Genomic DNA, 17,022 nt, shown 5'->3' with positions numbered 1-17,022 from the left:
ATGTAGGATGTGCATGCACACAAAAGTCAAACGTAAGTTCACTAAGTAAGCAGGCAAGTGTGGCCTTAATATGAATGTGTCCATTAAAGGACAGCAGATTATTCAATTTATACAGGTGGAAGGGGAGTGGGCAGTGAAGTTGGAAAAATAGGGGAAGAGAAGGCAAGGGAAACCCAGAAGAATGACAAAAGAGGCTTGAGCAGCAGGAGATGGAAGAGGAGGGAGTTTTACCTTTTTGGGGTACAGACCCCCATTTTTATGCAATATAAAAGGGAAGACAAGGAAGGATATAGGGTCCTATATATAGGATATACAGGTGGAAAAGGAGGATGTTTTACTTTGGGGGGGGCAGATCCCCTTTTTATGCAGCACAAAAGGGAAAATGGGGAAGGATATCCAGATCAAGATTAAGGATGTTAAGTAAGGAAGACATGAGGAGTATGACACAACATAAAATTAGACATGACAGCAAGGGAGATGATAACACAATAGGCAGGGTTCACAAAAGGAGTGAAAGATAGACAGACAGATAGACAGATGATGGACAGCAGGTGGTGGGAATATGTGGTACAATACACAAAGGGTGGGTATAACATAATAAGGTGAATAAACAAATGACAGGGTATAGGAAGAGGACATGAGACTGGCACACTCTCAAACCAGCCCAGAGACTATTATTTAGAGTCCTATCCAGGGGCATCAGATAGGCAGCCTCCAATGTTGAGGATAAGTCTTGAGTGGTTCAATATCTGGTCCTTGCTGGTTCAGTAAATCTTGCAATCACTACAGGAAGCATTGATATGAGCCCCAACACCTTTCCATTTTCCTCTCAACTACAGCCTCTATTAATGACTGGGTCTGGGTTGTACAAGTTGAGGAGGACATCCCTCACTGCCTGCTGGAGAGGTGCCACCATTTCTCCCCACTAAAACAATCATGTGACACAAAAGAGGTGGCAATCTTTCCCTTGTAGCAACAGATGGTTGTAACTGAAATGCCCCAAGCTGTTGTGGATTTGTAGAGGGAGACAAAATGAAAGCAAATACTAATAGAATGGATTTGAGTAAATAATGGCAAATAAATGGAAAGTTAATGAGTGAAAAAAAAAGAGTCACTTTTAATGTCTGGAGATCAGACATTCCAGCCTCATTAGGTAAGTGCACTGGTTAAGCTGAATGTCTTTCCATGCTGTAGAACAACATCTAGTAAGAAGTGGGGCATTATAAGCACAGTACAAGCATTATCAGCACTTTTAAAGAATGACAGTATGCTGACTTGGTATGTGAGTGTCCTGTGACAGCTGTAGGTGTGTCATGGGGCTTTAAGGTATGGGGCCACCTCCTGAGCAAAGAGTTGACATTAAAGCCTGCCAGGCAACAATGGCTGTGCAGCTGTGTGTCCCCCACTGTACCCAATATCTGTCATGGGTCATCATTGGCTTGACTAGTGGACATAAAATGGAAAAATCAGCAGACAAACAGGTAAAAGAAGTGCAGGACAGGACGCAGCTCGTGCGGATACGGAAGGTCCCAAATACAGGAACAGCAGTCGATCACTGAAGCAGCAACAACGTAAGCAGCAAGTGTAGTACAATGGTTCTTTATTACGACCACCAAAAGATAAAGCATGTAGTCCACAGAATGTGTCCACAGTTAAGCGCTTTCGATTGGTACAACCAATCTTCCTCAGAACTAATGCCATTAAAAATCATTACATCTTTTATACACTACAAATGTAACACATATCAAAAGTGCGCCAAATCTCTTAAAGCCACAGCATCTTGGGTTAAAAAAAATGGAAAAATAATTATAAAAGTGTATGGTGCTGCATAACATTGCAAGCAGAATGGTACAGTACTGACAACTATTGAGGGCAGTAATTAAAGGTTTAACAAAGAGGAAAAAAAAAGGAAAGAAAAACTTAAATGTGTTTTCTGTGCATTTTTTTATTTGCAGCCATTACATGACACAGTACAAGTATAGTTAGGGTTAGCCAAAGGAGGCAGCTATCCTGGGTACAAAGAGTAAGGGGGTGTGCTTGAAAATACTAACTAGTTGGTTGTGCATTCATTTCTGTACCTTCATTCTGTATGCTGCTCTGGAAACACTGATTTTGTGGTCAGGACTGAAGCAAAGCATTAGCTTCAGTGCTTCCTGTGTGGCGTAACATCTAACAAATTTTGTGCTAGATGAAGCAGCTACAACTCTGTGACACAGTAGCAATACAGTGAAATAATCGGTTACATAGTATAAGGTTTGGAGGAGAACAGTAGCAGTACATAAAGATACTCATAAGAATAGAATGTTCTGACAGTAGCTGTAGAGAAGTTCATTAAAACACTCAAGACATTTCCTGTTTATGTAAGCCACTCACTGGATATGTTAGTAGGGCTCCTTCTTGCAGGTCATTGAACCTGTGACAGAACTGATCATCAATTCTAGGTATGCCAGTTCCTTGGCTTAGCTGGTGTGCTATTCTGTCCCTACACTGATTCTCCTGAAAGGACCACCTTGCTTAGTCTGCAGCATTTCTCCACACCTGGGTGTGGGTAGAGGAACATTTGGACTCCTTTTCATACCAACTTGGGGATCTGCCCTGGGCTCTCACATAAGATACCCTTATTGTTCAAAGTCAAAAATTAAAATGTTGGCATTTCTATGAAAGTGAGACCTAGTGTGATGACCACACTGGTGCAATGTGACTATAAGCAGCTCAGGCAAGGTAGCACTTGGAGATAAGAAGTCTAGGGATGTGCATTCACAAGTTAGACTGAAGCATGTGCTTGCATTTCACAATGCTCATTCTTGCTTCTGTGAAGTTCCATACAACATGAAGAGATGTATTCATCTGGACAGTAAACTGATTCATAGAACTCTTTGCCAAAATGCCTCATGTCAATAAGATTCTTGTAAACTTACCTAAATCTGCTTCACAGCCATAGCTGGCTCATTCAACACCTGGTTCCAGTACCCGATATTGCACCCCCACTTCCCCCAAAAAAGGATTTATGCTATTACTTAATGGTACAGAAAAAAAGAATGCTGGAAATGCACTTCACAACTGAGCCCCCTAACACTTTGCACTAGGACTGCTGCCCCCTTCACCCTTGTGATCAGTTTAAATGTTTCAGCTTTTTATGTAAGTGTATTAACTTTTCATTTATTTGGAGCTTTTCTCCTTAGGCCTCCACTGAAAAAAGACCTGTGTCCAGCTGGACATTCCTGGTTAACAAATGTAAAATAAAGTAAAATAAATAAATACATTTAAATGTCAAACATGCCACCATTTTGTTTGCACTGTTTACTGCATTTGTGTGATGCTAAAAAAGCCAAAGTAAAATAAAAAGAAATATAAAGAAACTAAACTTACAGGAGTGTAGAGGTGAACATATTCAGTACATTTCTAGAGCAGAAAGTGCATTTACATTATTGGTAAGATGTGCTATTAACAGGGCCTGGGGTACTGTGATTGCAGGGTCAATTTCCCCCATTTATTTATTTACTTATTAGAGAAATATTTCTTTGCTCTAAAAATAAACAAATAAAGTAGCTCTACTAAATTAAAATGTGCCCATGGCACAGCTAGCATGGTAGGAAGAAGGATTGGTGTTCTTGTCCACTTTGACATTTATTTCATGTTTAGTTTAAATGTTTCGAAGTCACAGGAGTAGATACCTCTCAATGTCCAAATGTAGGCATGAAGGTGCCTGAAGGGAGACTTTTTACATTTTATTTATTTGTTTTTTTGACATGAAAAAATGCAACAATGTTGGGGACATACTGGAGATATTGAGGAACGCCGCAGTGAGTGTTACTACTTTTTAATCATGCTGGCAGTGATCAGATACCTAACACAGTTATTACAGTGCAGCTATTACAGTGTATTATTGGTCACTTAGGACTGAAGGACTTTGACAGATTACTGTTATATGGTGGGTAGGTAGGTGGGTGGGTGGGGAAACGAGAAGGAAAACAAAACAAAGCTTAAGAGTAAGATGAAATTTCTTCCTTTGATTATATTTTTTCTTCAGGTAATCACTGGTTGACAGATGGTGTTTAACAAAGTCTAAAGTGTACCTCAGAGCATCTCGAACTCCCATGGTTTAATGCAGTTGCTTCCTCCACAATTATCAGAATGTAGTCTTCCTTAGATAGAGATGAATGAATGAATAAGTGCAGAAAAATGACGAGTAATGCATACCGAGAAAAAGAGAGAAAAAAGTAATCAGTAGCATGAGTAGTTCCAGATGGTTTGGGTGGCAGAGGGAAGGGGGTGCCATGGGGCCTTTCCACCTAGGGCACCAGTTCGCTTATAGCAACACCTGGTTATTAGTACTATTATCAACTGTCATTCATTCAGCAGTATGAAGCTATAGTCCTAGGAATTTTTTCATTATATGCTACAGATATAAGCAGTATAATGTTTAGCAGTGTCCTTGTCATCTGGCAATAGAAATACATAGGGACATTGTGCATTGAACATGACTGATTTTTATAAGACACACACCATCAAGCACCTTACATGTCACTTACATGCCCCCACCCACCTACGTACCCACCAAACAACAGTCAGCTGATATGTGACATCCAGTTTTAAGGTACTTTACTGAATGCACATTGCTCTCTTCAGATACAGATACACACAGACACCACTGTTACTATTCAAAGCTGAACAGAGTCACATAAAAGTATTAGGCACAGTCAGGCAGGGCAGGGTACAGCTTGTATTCAGGGCACTCTGACAGTTACTAATATCCACTTTGTTACTCTTAGGGTCAAAATGTTACAGCAGCAGGGAACAGTACACTGGCAGGATAACCACACCTGCAAAGAACCACATCCTCTTGGAGGTACTTAAGACCTCTAGTGAATGCCTGTTTGGAAAAAGGGATCCTATAGAGCTAGAGTCTGCTAAAGTATTAAACCATGTGCTGCAGACATAAATGTCATTGGAGGACAAAATTCTACTTTTGCACAATGTAGAAAGGGAGAAAATAACATGGTGCCTTGTATTATAAAATACCATTACTCATAATGTTACTGGTGGGGGTCCTTCCGAAAGGCAAAGCCTGACATTTGATAAAGATTATTTGATATACCTTCACAGTGATTACTGTGATGGTTCTGATGGTGATGGCATAGAAACTATTCAAGGTCTTATGGGTACTGGTAGTTTGGTCCAATCACCTTGTGTCTACACCTGGTATATACACCTGGTAGAGTAGGTCAGTATTTTCAAGTAGTGATTTGGTTAGTGCGACAGTTAACCATTTGTAGGCAGATACCTTTATTACATACCTGTTTCCATTCTCTACAATAGGTACTTCAAGATTAAGAATGGTCTCTGAACACAGCAACAACACATGGTATGTATGAATTTCTTCCTTTTAGCTGTACTGCTTAGTATTTAGGGGTATGCACATGCATGGGTATTGTAACATACAATACCAAAGTGTCTGAAATTTGTTTGCTGGTATGTTACTGACTACACCATCATTGGTGGTCTGTATTAGGACTGTAGACCAACATGATAGCCTTTGCTATCATTCTTATGACAAAGCCTGAGGATAGAGACAAACAGTTGCAAGGCACACTGGTGGAGACACCACCCTGACAACAGGTTGATGACTTCAACAGGGCTAATACGTGTCCACAGGTACTGTGCTATGGGCACATATATTTATCAGAAGGGGCTGTATCTTCATGAAGAGTGACTTCTCTCAAAGATCCACATGTGGAACCTCTGGAAATGGACATGAAAACATTAGGGTTTGGAATACCCACCATATAGCCTGTCCACTGAAGCACCTGATGAAATCAATGATCACAGCTGGGTCCTGAGACATGTAAGATATTGCATGCACAACAACAAATGTGTCAGGACACTGTCCAGCCACAGGCTGCTGCTACCAAGAGTCAGGAAGAGATGCTCAGAATATTGCAAATAAGTAATGTCAGTGGGAAACAGATAGCACACTCATCTTTGGTGCAGATGGCTGCAGGTTCTATTTCCACCCTGGGTAGATGGAATGCTAAAACTGCAGAGCAGCATTATAGGGGTGCTGCACTCCTGAGTGTGTTGCACTTTGGATGAGATGCTAAACTGAGATTTCTTCTGTTTGAGTTGGTGGTAGCTCAAGTAGATGTAAAAGATCCCACAGCACATGGCACCTAAAGAAAAGAGTAAGTGTCCTTTGTTTAAAAGACTTATTTATATCAGTCATACAATATTTATGATATTTGCACTATTTACATTATTGACAACATTCTGAACATTAAACATTACTCCTTATACAAACGTATTTTCAATACATACTTTTAGACCCCCACTCCATTTTCCATAACCAAAATCTTATTTTTTTCCAATATTTTTGTCAAATTTCATTTTTTCATTAAATATTATTTCCTTCACTCTTTGGTTCCATATAACCAATATAACAATAAACATTTTTAAATGGTTTTACAGACATGTATTTTTTATTTCTACTTTCATAATACCTGTACTCAATAATGCCCATGTTTATATCCTCTGTACCTTTTATATCTTCAAAATAATTGCTATCTCCCATTTTCCCACACTTTTAGAGTTCTTTTACATTTTAAAAATACATGTTAAATCATCTCAATCTCATAATAATTACCTATTCTATATTCTCTTTTTTGAGACAGTTAACCATTTGTAGGCAAATACCTTTACTACATACCTTATTTCCTCTAACTGGCAATTTTCCTATTACCTTCAAGATCCACTTCAAGATCTTTTCAAGGGTTCGCATAATACTATTTGACCATAATATTTGTATACCATAGTTTTCTTTCTTCTTCAATATTATTCACATTTATTTTCCAACATATCTTTTCTTGATACATTTTAAATTCTGCATTTATACCTTCTCTTCTCCTTTTAAATCTTTGCAACACCTCCCATCCTTTTCCATAATTAGATCTCAATATTTTATTTATTAAAACTTCCTTACTTATTACTTTCATTTCAAGACTTTATACAAATTTAATAAAGCTGCATATACAATTGGCATAATCAAACCTAAGCTTCCTTCTTCTGTTGTATCTCTTTTTAAAGGGTTAAATCTTGAACCCCAAATAAATGCAAAAATATTGTATATAACTCCTTTTCATATGTTAAAGATTAAACTAAGACACTTGGTAGATACATGACTTTTGCCATTAATACTGAATTTATCAAGTGAATTTTTAATGATAATTTGAAATATCCCCAAAACGTACACATATTTATTATTACTTCTATCATCTTTTTCCATCATAATTCTTTTATTGCTTTTCCTCCAAAACATTTCCAAAAGAAACTGCTATTTCATACGTATTAAATTTGATTCCTCCTGTTTCTCCATCATATCCCAATCCTTTACTTTTTCTTTGTTTAAATACAATCCTATTAGGTTAAGCACATATTCAATCAACCTAACATTTCTACTCCTTTCACATCTTTTTTAATAATTGTAATATCATCTGCTAGGATAACGTAATAGGTATTTCAAAACCCTCCCTATTTATATAACATATAGTCCTCATTTCTTGCATTCATCACTAGTGTAAATATCATACCACTCAATGGATATCCTTGTCTTATCCCACTTTTTATAGTTACACCCGTACTTAACCATCCTTTTACCAAAACATTTATCATATTATATTTATAAGCTGTGATACTTACATTTTTACCTTGTCACTTATATGATTGAAACATTTCCCATAATTTTGGATGATGTAGTAGATTCAAAGCTTTCTTTACATCACCTGTCCTGATTTTTACTTGTTCCTGTCCATTCATGCTATTATCCATCAATTCCCTAATTATCATTAATAACTCCTGACTCCCTCTGCCTTTAACACTGTATATCATACCGTCTATAATGTTATCAATTTTATCTTCCATTATTTTATGAAATATCTTCATAAATACCTTAAAGTCTGTATTGTTCATTACTACTAGTCTCCAATTCTGCAAATCTGTCCCCCTTCTTTCATATAAATACATTTGGTATTCTCTTCCATCAGGTCCTGCTGTTGACTCCATATTAACTATTTTCAATGTTTTATCCAATTCTTCCAAAAATATTTCTTTTCTTCATTATCTTCTTACAAAAGCCTCTTTAATTCCCATATCTTTATTTTGGATATCTGTTTCTCTTCAAACATCTCATTCACATAATTTATCACTGCTTTCATGACCTTTTCTTGTCTAGTTTCTAGTGTACCTGTTTTGTCTATCAGCTTTCTCATTACTACATAGTCTTCTTTGACTAACTTACTTGAATACCTCCTCCTTTTTTCCTTGTAAAATATATGTGTTTATATAAAAAAAAATGTTTTTTTCTCAATTAAATTCATATAATTCTTTTTCTTTAGAAAAATACTATAATTCCTTTCCAAATTAGAAAACACCTCTTTATTTTGTTTTATAATTTTTCTTAGTTTCTCTTCTGTTTTCTGTCTCACATTGCATATAGCATCTCTTATATTTTTCCTTAAAGGGTATCCGCCATTCTGACCAATTATGATAAAAAAATTCTTAGACCAATATGATCTTTCTAAAATTCTGTCACCATAAATGTATTCCTTTTCCCACATTTATATACAGTATATACAGTAGAGAGTTGATTTTCTGAATGTTGATTATCCAAAAGTCAACTATCAGAACCGGCCTTCCATAGCTTTTGGGTAGGAAAAATCATAAAGTCTGAATATGTGAACATTGTATGTATTCACTTGAGTATGTTTTTTGAGCTTGTAGCCAGCTCATGTGTGAAAATATACTTTATTGTCCACTGGAATCGCTAAATGGCTGAAAAGTGTATTCCTGTGTGCTGAAAAAAAAAACAACCAGATTTTAGACATTTTTTATCTGGTTTATTTATAAATTTGATTATCCTAGGTCTCAGTTAGTTTAGATAATCAGCTCTCTACTGTATCCCTCATACCATTTTTATTTCTATCCAAATAGCCAAATGATTAGATAATCCTGCTGCTTATGCACCTTCTTTAATTATTTCTAGTCCTTGGGATTCCAAAAATATTTTTTTTCTTTTCTATAACCCCCTGTTTTATTAGTTCATCCATTAAATTTCCATAAATACAGTTTGCCACATCTTATTATTTCTAGTATTTTATGTCACTAACCTTTCTTCTTCTTTTTCTTAAATCACAATTAATGTCTCCTACCACTATAATATCCATCATTATTGTTATAGAATTTTCTAGAACATATTTTCTCTTTCCTTTCTATTAACACAAGGATAAAGTGCTATTATTCTGCATACATGCTATATCCAGAATTGTTATTCTTCCCATATCTACTAGTCACATCTAATATTTTTACTGTTTTTCTCAATAATATTACTACTCATGCATCTTTTCCTAAATTCCAGTATCCCCCCATAACTGCTCAGTCTGTATTCTTTCTGTTATAGTCAAGCCTGTTATATCTTCTGAAACTGTTACAAATGTATCAAGCTCTTTACACCATTCTAAAATATCTATCCTTCTTGTTAAACTTTTTAAACTATTTGCATTAACTGCTACTATTGTCCCTAGTCCCTATCATCTTCTTAAAATTATCCATAATAAATATTATTCATCCTTTCTACATTTCCTGTCATCCTTTTCCTTTTCTTTATTTATTTCATATTATTTCCTATACACTTCCTATTTCTTACTCTTTTACCTATCAAATTCTATTTTTTTTCACTGTGCTCTAATTAATATCATCTTCATCACTTATTTCACTGACTTGAAATTGTATTACATTATTCCTTAGCACTCCACTAGTAACTACTAGACTTTAGTTACTGTTTCACTCTGTACTAATAAAATGTACCTAGAGTATTATATGCCCTTAAGAATTAAGCTAAGTATTGAACTATTGAATTCTAATGACACTCATGCACTCTTTGCTACTGTAATTACTCTATTCCTGTTACTTACTGTTGTGTTTTTGTGAAGCTTTTCTCCCAGGGCCACCGCTAAAAAGGGCTTCCACTCAGCTGGACATACCCGGTCAACAATTGTCAAATAAATAATAGTAAATAAATACATTCTTCTATTTCTGTCATTTTTCTTTTGCTTCCCTCCTTTCTCTGTTCTCTGGCTTTTTTGTTTGTAGCTTTTTCCAAAGTTTCCCCCTTATGTACCATTTCTTGTTGTGTAGCACACATTTCCTCTTCAAGTTTCTTTATTCCCTCTTTACATTCCATCCACAAATGACCTGTTTTATTGGTTTCACTTCATATCGTCGAAAGCTCATTTCATCGAATTTCAAAACAGCGAGACCAAATCATCGAAAACTCATAACATTAAATCTCAAATCATTGAAAACTACAAAGCAATTAGAAATAGCCCACACACTGTTTACTATGTTTATGCAGGGGGGCAAGCCCCCCTGTACCCCCCCCCCGAAAATTAAATATACCAACTCCAAGGTCGCACTACAGTGGGGTTAGGAAATTACCTTTTCCCCCCACTGTAGTGCGACTTTGGAGTTGGTATATTTAATGTACGGGGGGGGTGGGGTCTATTATTTACTAGATCATATAAGTATGGGGAGATTTCTCAATATTGGAGACATGCGCTTATTAAACCCATCTTTAAGGGAAAGGGGAGTAGGACAAACCGAGAGTCATATAGAGCTTGATGTCTTCTTTCATGTTATGGAAAAATAATGGAGAAGGTAATATTGAATAAGTTATTGAAAGAACTGGAATGGTTGGGACTTGAAACCATATATCAGCATGCGCATGTTGAAAATAGATCTATTACACATGTAACATGATGTTCTATGACAATATAATAATAAATAAATACATGATTATGTGAGGACATTCTGCAATATAGAGGAATGGTGGAGGACAATGCTATGATGATCCTCCTGTGGATCATGATTGCTCACACAGCATCCATGTCAGCCTCTGTCTGCACAGTTGTGAGATTATATTAGACACACACACATGGCTGACACGTTTAAGTGAGACAGAGGTTGGGCCAGTATGTGTGGAGGACATGTTGGATGTGTAGCTCATTGACCCTATCAGCTGCAGCATCCATTGATTTGCAAACTTCTATGGCTGTGGAAACATCAATGAGTCAGCATTTTGGATGCCATCAAACTTCCATATCATTTGCAAGGATTTCACAGTCCAAGTGTCACAAAAGACATAAAAGTTGGTTACTAACAAGGATCTCTGCAACATCACATAGGTCATGCCACTGTAGCAACTCAATGTCAAGCTTTTGTTACAGTACCCTTTCACCATCGCTAAGAGCCTCCTCTTCCCTATCATTAGGGGACATTGTGTATGACACAGTACTGATGTGACTGGCACACCTCATGTGCCAGATGATCTAACTCACCTCCCGCATGGCACAAATATCAAAGCACGGAAGCTGCAGGGGTAAAAAAAAATAAACAAACATGAAAGACCATTTGTAAGTCAAAGATGAAAAAAATGTGCTTATATATTGGGATGGCATGGAAAAAAATAAAAAAACATGTAATATTTACCCAATGAATTAAACATTTATACACATATGAAAAACAAAGTTAAATCAGATTAATACATAAAATCTTTTTACATGCAGGGTTAGAATAAAAAAAAAAATAAACAAAATAGGACAGCCACCTACAGTTCAGTCCCCTGCCTCACCAACTGATGTGCCTACCTATTCTGTCTCTGGCAAGAACCACTGTCCAAATGATGATGGTTGTGACAATATCAGCTGTACATTTGTGTCTGGATCATGGAGGAATGTTTGCACAGCATGAGTTGACCAGACACTATACAGTATGTCCTACCATAAGCACTGCATGCACCAGATTTTATCTTTGTGACTATACACTGTCACATGGTGTTTGTCAAAGCCCTTAGTTATGGACTAGATGCCGCCACTTTCCCTGTATTGCCATATACCATGCATAATTCTTTCAGAGGAGGTGCCATGCTCCTGCTGTTTTCAGTTGGATGTCTTCACTATCCTCACTACTATAAGTTCTAGGTCTTACATGGGAGGGGACTGCATGACCACTCAGGGGGTCCTGCTGACAATGGTTGCAGCAGTAATGTACCAGAATGATGCCAAATCATATTCCACAGACTACAACATGCAGTAAATATTCTGCACACAGAGGAGGGGTTGCACTAGAGAACCCTCCCCCCACACTTGTCCAGGCAAAGTAAATGGGCTTTATGTAGGCTGAACACTTGCTCAGTCACTATTCAGGTCTGTGAGAGGGTGATGTTCTACACTCCTCTGTAGCTCCCTGTGGGTTACAAGCTGGTGTCATTATCCAAGGTTTGAGTGCATAGCATACATCACTTGAAAAATGTAATCGGGGATAAGGCACATGTAGATGGGGTGGTTAACATTACACCTTATGCATTGTTTATACAAGTACCTATGAGGACATTTGGTGATTAATGATGCATTTACCTATCAGGTGTCCATGTGGTATCCTACCATGGTGAAAGTGGTAGCACAGTGAAACTGTGCCAAATGTGGGACTCATAGGCACTACCAGGATGCTGGACCATGACACTGCTGATACAGCCATATGTGTCACACACTGCCTGCCAGTTGATGGAATGGTAGTCTTTCCTATTATAGTACCTTTCCCTGTGGCCCAGGCCCCGATAGACACATGGGTGCAAATCTATAACACCAAGTACCTCAGAGGAGAATGTTAGATTTGAAAACACATGTATGGTAGTAGCTCTGTTTTGTGTTGTCTGTGAGAAGTAGATATGCTCATTTACATGAATTAGAATAACAATTAGGAACTGTTGCAGTATCCACAAAGCAAAGCCTGTGAGACACCCAATGTGTCCCAAGTCTATCTCTGAAGGGGCCCAGTGGTATGTGTGACAAAGGGAGATGCTACCAGCACAACTATCTTAATTTTGTAAATAATGATATGCCATTTGTGAACATCAGCATGATCTATATACAATGCTTGTGTTAAAAATGTATCAGAACTGTATGTTGTGTGTATATCAAACTAGTCTGTACAGGCATTTGTGTTAAAAGGTATTTTATAAAGTGCTTGTGCTTAAAATGTAACCACAGTGTGCCTTACTGGAATAGAAAAGAAATGTACATGCACTATTGTAACTGTTTAAATGTATATATTTTAACAGCTGAAACTGGAATACAGGAGGTTAACTTCAGAAAAATAGCTGAAATTAAATTACTTTCTATGCTAGGCTGAAGACATAATGTCTGTGCTGAGAAGCTTTCTGTATTTTCTTCAGAGTGAACTAATTACTACCTATGAAAGTGTGAAGTAATGCAATTGTTTTATGACTTCCAGCATCTGCCAAAGATCTGAGGTCTGTGTATTTTTACAGACAGATGCTAAATACTGACAGCTTACTGGGAAAGAGTCAGATGACAAGAAATAATGTTATTCTGCAAGCTATACCAGCAGTAATATTTGAGATATTAATGTGAGAACTTTCTGAGAAGGACAGCACATTCTGTATTCTGTCTTGGACTTGACAAGAACCATTCACCAAATCTGCCTTGCCCTGTTGAAGTAAGTTACTAGGGTATAGTATAATTTTCTTAGATATATTCAGGAATATAGCAAGCTTAGTTTAGATATGTTTATTTATTTGAGATTGTTCTGCAATGCTGTTTCAAATATTTGCTGTAATTTTGAACTCTGATACAACTGTGAATATATATTTAGTATTTTTTTGTTCTTTTATTAATTATTATTAAATATATTTAAACCTTTCATTGTGGCTGATCTGTCTAGAGATATCTAAGTTTTGAGAATAATTGCATATTTGTTTGGTGAAATACTGTGGGCCACTCCTAATAGCCTTGCTCTTGGTCAAAATACCATTAGTGTTAATATTAATATTACACAGTGAGGTTGAACACCCTTTGTTAAGGGCTTTAAAGTAGCTGATAATGAGTTGGCTGGTGGCAGTAATAATTACCTTATAGTCTGGGCAAAGGGGGCATAACTAGTACACTTGTGTCAGCCTTTCCCAGGTGTGCATATGTGTATAAATCAAACCTCAAAGAGTGTGTGTGTCAGCTACTTGGGCAGGGACACGAAGCACTGGTTGGACAGAGAGGGTGTTGGAGGTCTTGGCTTGGCCACTCAGCTGAGATCTCAACTTTATAGCTGTACCAGTGGGGAGTCTTGTTGAGGATCTGGAGAAAGAGGGATAAACCAGCTCCAAACTGACTGTGGTCACTGTGTACTCTTAAGGGAAATTGAACTCGATGCAGAGAGCTGCATTTGGAAATACTGTATGTGTACTTGTCATCCTCCCAATGTATGTCCCCCGCTAGTGCCAGTGGTGAGGATTGAGGCTCCTTGATTACTGGTCCAGTGGTGTGTCATCACAATAAGTATAGTGAGAGCTACACATACCTTGGTATCCACAGAGATAGGCAGGCCATGCATTCTCCTGTTTCCAATTTGTATGTCATACCAATTGACCAAAATCTTGATTATGTCCTGCTACATGGATCTCAAAATTGTGATGAGTTAGCCATTGCCATTAAGATCTCTGACTTGGGAGCCAAGTGCCACAGACTGTATCAGGTATTAATACCATAGCATCAGACATTTCAAACTGTGAAATCATGAAACTAGCTGATACACTGAACAACTTTATGGATTGCAAAGTGACTGGAAATGGCTATGCTTGTCTCTGTAAAACTTATGTCTGCAGTCCACACATGAATCATTGTGTCACATTGAATTGTAAAAGGTGGGAAAGGTACTCCATAAACATATCATCAGCACAGCATTTACTACATACATTCCTCATTTAAATGTCATTATGCATTCAGTTACATAAGACTTTCTTCATAATGGTTTGAGGCTCATACACTTGTGCAACTATGCTCAATGAATCACACTGTTTGTGTGTATCTGCAACGTGTGTAAGTGCACATTGCTCATGTGCATAAATTGCATTGTTTCAGTGACTTGCATTGTTTCAGCGATAAGTTAACAAAACTGTACTGAATTTTATTTGTTTCGCTGAATATTATTTGAATATTGTGGTCTCTCTCTCTCTCTCTCTCTCTCTCTCTCGCTCTCTCTGTCTGCAGTTAGTCTGCCAGGGCTAATTCAGCACTAGAAGTATAAGCCCTCTGGTTTCAGTGGGAGCTGTTTTACTTCTTTGAAGTTCTGTGTTTAACTGATAGCCTGGAGGTTTATCCTTTGTCTTATAGTACTGGTATAGTCACATTTCTGTGTATTTATTTGTGCTCAGTGTCAGAGCTGTTTGGCTGGCTGTGACCAATCTGCAATCATCTGGACATAAAGACTGATTTAAGTATACTTTTTTGCACTTGCATTGTTTCAGTGATAGTTAACAAAACTGTACTGCATTTTATTTATTTGTTTCATTGAATATTAATTGAATATTGTGGTCTGTCTCTCTCTGCACTTTGTTTCCCACCCTCCATCCCTAGTGTTGTTGTAGTCTTAAACTTGGTGTCTTTGGAACTGCCAACCCTTACTGTAAATTTGTGTTTGCACACTCATCCTAGACCCATCTCATTTTCTCACTCAGCTGAATACAGTGAGATCATTTGGGAATGACTACCCCCCTTGCTTCTTTGATTTCAGACACTCCTATCAGTCCTATCTCATCAACTCTATCGACTGTGTACAGAGAGAGCATTTGGGAATGACACCCGCTGTAGTCTCTTAATCTTGCTCTGTTTTCTCCCTTTCCATTGGAAAAAATATATATACATATACTTTATTTAGCTGCTATTACTGTAACTGTGTTCTACCTACTTTACTACCTTATTTTTTTGTTCTGAGTGCTCTTAAGTGTTCAAGTGCTCTTATTCTGCATCTATTACTGCTTGTTAGTAGTCTGATTAAATTTGTCTGCTGTTCTAAGCATCTCAGATTTGGTTTTAGCACTTGTGCTTCAGGTCAGTTATTTTACATTTAGGGTCTTTGTGGTCTACACTCTTGTGGGCAAACCATTATCAAATCCTGCTCTTCATAAGTCTGCCAAGTATTTGGAACACTATGTCTGGACAATTCCCATTAATTTCTCCTGCCAGCCTGGTCAACATGGGGATACTGAGACAGTGCAGCAACTGCGTCATGTTCACAGACAGTCCTCTTCTCCTAGCACATAATTCTTCTACTTGCGGGAAATGCATCTACATCATTAAGCTGGAGTCCATGCTGTCTCACATCACAGTCAGTACTCCTGACAAAGAGGAGATTGCCAGCACAAACACCACACCACCCACATCACAGAACCAAGCACAACAGACACTCACCTATGCAGGGGTACTCAATAAAAACTTGCCTAAATAATAGAGACCCCCAAAACACACTCACAAACATTCCAAACACAGTACCAATCACATCACACACAGTAGACAACACACTAGTGTCTCACCAACACAGAACATTAGGCATAACAATAAACCAATGCAGCCCATAAGGCATAACAATAAACCTAACATACTAGTCATTTGCAACTCAGTAGTGAGGCACACTGATGTCTCTGTCACCAGGCCCAACAAGGAGAAGGTCGCAGTCAGCTGTCAGGTGCCAGAATCCGCGACATTGAACACACACTTAAGTCTCTCCACAACAGGTACAAGTATGACTCTGTCATTGTCCATGTTGGTGTGAATGACTTGAGACATGCCTCCCTGGACTATATGAAGAGAGACATGATTGAGCTCTCAGAGTATGTGTCCCAGGCAAGTATGACCCTAGCCCTAAGCAGCATCCTACCTTCACCAAGAATGATACCACAATACCAGCAAATAATAATTGACTTCAACAATTGGCTTAGTTTTTAGTGTCTTTCCAAGTGGATCCAGTATCTGTCTGCCTGGTATGACACGGCTGACAGGCCTCGATGCTTTGCCTGAGATGGCCTCCACCTGTCACCTCTTGGGTTCCGGATCTTGGCCAAGGCTCTTCCCTCCTCCATTGTGCCTTTTTTAGGCTATGTCCCAAAGACAAATCATCCAACATAAA

General features: G+C 37.8%; 1 long non-coding RNA gene across 1 annotated transcript in view; it reads left to right on the top strand.

Moving 5' to 3' along the window:
• The window catches only part of LOC122809127, a 277,534-nt gene that overhangs the window by 19,527 nt on the left and 240,985 nt on the right, over positions 1–17,022 (top strand). The window contains exon 2 of the long non-coding RNA XR_006365863.1: positions 5,320–5,365. This is a non-coding gene — a long non-coding RNA (uncharacterized LOC122809127). The remainder of the gene's footprint in view (positions 1–5,319; positions 5,366–17,022) is intronic.

This window comes from Protopterus annectens, chromosome 1.part1, assembly GCF_019279795.1.
Source record: "Protopterus annectens isolate FY-2018-M chromosome 1.part1, PAN1.0, whole genome shotgun sequence".
In the NCBI taxonomy this organism is placed as follows: domain Eukaryota; kingdom Metazoa; phylum Chordata; order Ceratodontiformes; family Protopteridae; genus Protopterus; species Protopterus annectens.
Note: the sequence above shows the minus strand (reverse complement) of the source record. Positions and strands in the feature narration are given on the sequence as shown.